The sequence below is a fragment of the Carlito syrichta genome, unplaced genomic scaffold, assembly GCF_000164805.1.
Source record: "Carlito syrichta isolate Samal-C Ts95f unplaced genomic scaffold, Tarsius_syrichta-2.0.1 Scaffold113659, whole genome shotgun sequence".
In the NCBI taxonomy this organism is placed as follows: domain Eukaryota; kingdom Metazoa; phylum Chordata; class Mammalia; order Primates; family Tarsiidae; genus Carlito; species Carlito syrichta.
This window is the reverse complement of record NW_007057755.1, coordinates 30,051-34,922: the sequence shown is the minus strand read 5'-3', so window position 1 is coordinate 34,922 and position 4,872 is coordinate 30,051. Positions and strand designations below refer to the sequence as shown.

Genomic DNA, 4,872 nt, shown 5'->3' with positions numbered 1-4,872 from the left:
ACCTGGCGCCCCTCCCTCCTCGTTCCCCGCCCTGCGCCGGCTGCTCTTTCCCAGGGGGGGTGGGGAGGCGCGTGGGGATTTTTCGGGCTTCTTTCTTCTGCCCTGAAGTGCTCCACCCAGAAAATGAATGAACTCTCTTGGAAATCGACTCTGCAATCTTGAACCGCGTTTTGACCTTTTTTCTTCTGGTAAAGAAGTGTTTTTAGGAAAGAGCACGGGGGTCAGTCATTTTCTGGGTTTTACAGAAATAGACACCAGTCTCTAAAGTGCGTCTTAGAGCTAAAGTTTTAAGAAAACTGCTGAGGTTAAACAAGAGAAAAGGCCCTGCACAGAGAAACTATTTTTGCTCATAAGGGCAAGATTGTAGAAGCTGTGTCTCTTAGAAGGCTTTTCTTCGTTTCTCCAGTGTGAAGATCAAAAATGAAGGCAACTTGTGAGGCTTGGCAAAGGTTAGCAGTACACTATATAAAATAAAAAGCAACTGACTTCAAAATCTTTCCCTTTTAATCATGATCTTTAAATACAATTCTACTTTTTGCCAGATTCAGTTCAGCCCCAACTCAGTTTATGTGGCTTGTAATGTTAGAGGTCTTTTGAGTTTGGAGGTCATTGGGTCTGTATTAGAAATATTCTCACTTTTCTGACAAAATTTGGGTCTTTCCTTCAGGGTGGTTCAGAAGTTTCTGGGACCCCTCTGACCATGGGGGTATCGTCTTCTCCGTCATCCTGGGAATTCTCAAGAGGTGAGGGAGGGCGCTTCCCTGACTTCCGCACACTGCCCTTCCCTGATTTGAACCTGTATTAGAGAACATTCTCCAGTCATTTCCTAGGAAAGGAGACAGGAGACATACATTTAAAAAATGTTTTTCATGCCTGACAGTTACTGTGACTTTTTATTCCCACTAGATGAATGATTTTTCTGGATACAGAATTCAGGTTGGAAACATTTTCCCCTCCGAATTTAAAAATCATTTTCTGGCTGTTGCTGTCAAGGAGTTTGATGCCATTCTTAGTCCCAGTCCTTTCCCCTGAGACTCTGGGGGCTTCTGTGTCCCCCTCAGGCTACAGCGTCCCCACAACGGGCCTGGCGCCTCTGAGGGCTCGTTTCCTGCAATCCCAGGAGATGGCCTCATTCTTTCTCCTACAGTTGCGTGTCCTGGGCCTGGGTGGGCTTGGTGGCTTCTGAGTTGGTCCTCTTGTTTCCTCCATCTCTTCCTTTTGCCTCTCTGCTTTCTGGGAGGTTCTCCAGTCCCTCCTTCCACCCTTTCTTGGATTTTTGTTTCTCCTCTTTTTGAAAATTTTAAGAGCACTTTCTTGCTCTCAGTGTGCCTTCAGTAATGTTCTTGCTGTCTCATAGACATGATATCCTGGCCTCCTCAGGGATGTTGAACAGTCCGCTTCCTCCCTGGTTCCTGCCAGCTTCCTCCAGGTCCCTTTTCTCTAGTTCTGTTTCGCCCTATGCCCTGCCTGGGAGCAGCTTCCGTAAACGACACGTGTGCTTGGGCAGGCGCTTCTGTGTAAGCACGAGATCCTGAAAAGCCTCTCGGATCATCTGGGAGGCAGTGATGTTGGGTTGGGGGCTCATGGGGAGGGGCTTGGGCAGGGATCCCCAGCCTGGGCCTCTGCAGGGAAGCTCCCTGAGAATGCGCCAGGCGCCGCCTTGCAGAGGACACAGAAACCTCTCAGCACCTCCTTCCTGATCCGCAGGTGGCCTCCACCTTTCCGGAGCCCCTCTCAGGGCTCTGTTCTCAGCGCAGAGCCATAGGGTGTGGGGGGTGATCTGGAAGGAGTGCAGCCCACTGCCCAGAAAAGGCTTGTCTTGGGCTCCAGGGACCGACCTCAGCTGGGACTCCAGAGGTGGCTTTAGTCGCTAGTCACAGTTTGCTTGGCTTGGATCCACGCCCTAGTACACCTGAGCTGCACTCCTGTCCCGCTGCCGTCCATGGCTTTCCAGCCTCCCCGCATTGGACATGGCATCACTGGGTGTCCCTTGCAATCCCAGAGGTGTCTTGTAGGCCTGGCTCTGGGTGCGGTGGGGCTGTCCTGGTGAGAATGCAACCCGGGGGTCACTGCTCAGGCTGTCCAGCATTCTGCCTGACGCAGAAACAGGCCTTGGGAATTATTTTCCGTAAAAAGGAGGAGCAGTCAGTAACTGACGGTCTAAACTGCGTGCCCCACTTCAGTCCCACTTCCGGGCTCCTGTCAGGAGAGCAGGCATGTGTTTCACGTGACGGTTATGGATCGTCACCGTTCAGCCTCTGCTGCTGTACCTCGTCCCCAGTTTCGGGCAGTACCAGGCAGCTAGGGGATTCAGGATCTCAGCCAAGGCCCACGACTCTTCCTGGAAGTGGAGTGATTGTTTCCTAGAATTGAGCTGAGGGTCCTGGGAGGGCCAGAGCTGCCTGTCCAGAAGCAGCAGCGTCCCTCCAGCTTTCTTTTCTCTGCTGACGCCTCAAGAAATAGCAGGTGTGCTCATACTGTTGTTTTAAGAATGGGTTTCAGAGAAGTCACTAAAAAGCAGACTACCACAGAGTAAGTGCTAACCTGAGAAGGTACATTTGCCCAGTGACTTTTGGGGAAGGAAAACAAGAAATTTTAAAGAAAAACTAGGAAGAAGATGGCCTTGGATCTCCAGAGGCTGTTAGAAGACAGTCCCTCCAAATGAAGTAAAAAACCCTAAGTGGTTCCACTATCCTCAGACAGTAAAGTAAAGCAGTTGTTGAGAAAAATGTTTTTGAATGTGATGCTGTATAGGTAGGTGGTGGTTACAGAGCGTTGTGAATGTATTAAATGCTGCTGAATTGTACACTTTAAAGTGATTGATTTTATGTTATGTGAGTTTCAACTCAAGTGAATAAATAAAGCAACTGGACTCTGGTTAAGGTAATTAAAGAAAGAATGGGTTTCAAATGGCCAGTCGTCCAGGAGTTTTCCAGTGGAGTGGGAAAAGCTCTCTGCGCCAGACATCGACTGTCTCGAGTCGCTTTCCAGGCGGACCTGAGGCACCCTGTTGAGTCCCCAAGGTGAGGAACCTTGCCTTGGGGCCCAGGTGCCCCATCCTCTCGAGGCCCAGGGCCCTGGGGACTGTCCTTCACCGGAGGCGTTGTCTAGGCACCCACTGGCCCAGCACTTATGTGGCACCTTCCCACCCCTCTGGGATGGAGGCTTGTGTCAGGGCGGCCCGGTACCAGGCACTGCTGGCACCAAAGCCAGCCTGGAGAGGGGGCTGAATGACTCATTGAGAAGCCGGCTGCCGTGGGGGCCGGAAAGGCTGCGTGAACTGGAGCTGCCGTGTCGCCCCCATCCCGGAACCTCAGCACGCGCCAGGCCCGGCACAGAAGGACATGCCAGGAGGCGCCCTCACCCTCCTGTTTTTGAGCCAGCCTTGGCTGAGCTGTGCTTACTTCCACGTGGGATCATTCTACCGGGAATGACCACCTTTTCTGTGGGTTTTGCCTCCTGAGGGTTAGATGAGCGTTTTCTGCCATCTTCTCAAAACAACCGCTGGAACAGGAGCCTGGCCGGCAGTCACTGCTCACCACAGAGCTGCGCTCCACAAGACTGAAGAGCCTGCCTGCCACCTCATGGGCTGCGGGCAAGGTCTTCCATGGCGAGGTAGCTGTTCCTAGCCTGTGGTGGGACGTGGGTCGTGCTTCCAAGTGGTGCCTTGGCTCGGTCCACAGCAGGGCCTAATGTCCTGGTCCTTCCCGTCGCGTCCAAGGGGCATCAGGCGTGCGTGGGCCTGGGGCAGAGGGCACAGGTGCGCCATGCACCTGGTCGCGTGTCCATTGCCACAGCCTCATGCCACACGGGAGGTGTCTGGTTCTCAAATGGATGCCTTTGAAGCAGCTGGCTTTGGAGCGTGTGCCTGTTACTGGTCAGGGTCTTTCTCCCCACCCCGCATACGTTGTAAGTTTGTGGTTTGTGTTTTTTGCTCCGAATTTAGAAAAAGCCCTATGGTTGTGTTCTGCCGTGAAAGAGCCCCTTGTGGTGGCTGACTAAAGTTTCTGCGTGCACAGAACTTGCCTACCTTGCCGTTAGTGGGGGGATCCGGCGGAAGAAGACAGGTTCTTACAGGAGAGCCCCTCACGCCTCTGGCCGACACTTGGCTGTCACTGAAAAGGGGTTGGACCTGTTGTCGGTTGTGTTGGTTGCCAGGCCCTTCTCAGTCACAGTGTTTTCTCTTTTGCTCATCCTTTGCTCCATCCCAGAAATGCTTCTTGAACCTCAGCTGCGCCTGGGCGGAGATGAACACAAACTCGTGCCGCCATCCTGGGCCTGAGGGCAGCCAAGGAGTGGGCGCGAGTGGGTTTGAAGAGGCTGTGTCTGGACCGAGTGTGGGGGCAGAGTCTGGTGTGGACACTTGGACGTCCCAGGAGAGGAAGGCGAGGAAGAGAACTGACCTCCCAGGCGGTTCTGGGTGGCCTGTGGGCAGGGCTGCGGGGAGTGTCCCAAAGGCTGGACCTCCTGCCACCAGGGCTCTTTGTGAGGCGATGTCGCAGGCGGGTCGGGTCCATCCCAGAGTGGTCGGTGCCCACGTGGGGCAGGACGCCGGGAGCACGCTCTGTCGAGGTTCCTGTCCCCACTCTGGGTGTTCTTGTTGGTTCTCTCCGATTATTTGAGTAGAAAGCATTTTCAGAAGAAAACATGGATGTGGGGACCCACCGAAGCCCATCTTGGTTCCTCAGGGGAAACAGGCCAGAACGCGTCGATGGGCTGAGCGGACCCAGCCCGGCGTCCACGGAGACCTGCCCTCACCCCCGCGGGCCTCTGTCCTGCAACCGTTATTTCCTGCCGTTTCCCATGGTGGGTTGTCGCTCGCTTGGGAGGAAGAGAGGATGTTGGCACGTGGCGTGTCAGTCAAGCTGGCGA

At 53.9% G+C, this 4,872-nt stretch overlaps 1 protein-coding gene across 1 annotated transcript in view; it reads left to right on the top strand.

The window, feature by feature from the left end:
• Positions 1-4,872, top strand: part of FOXK1 (forkhead box K1) — a 16,076-nt gene that overhangs the window by 3,099 nt on the left and 8,105 nt on the right. The window lies entirely within an intron of this gene.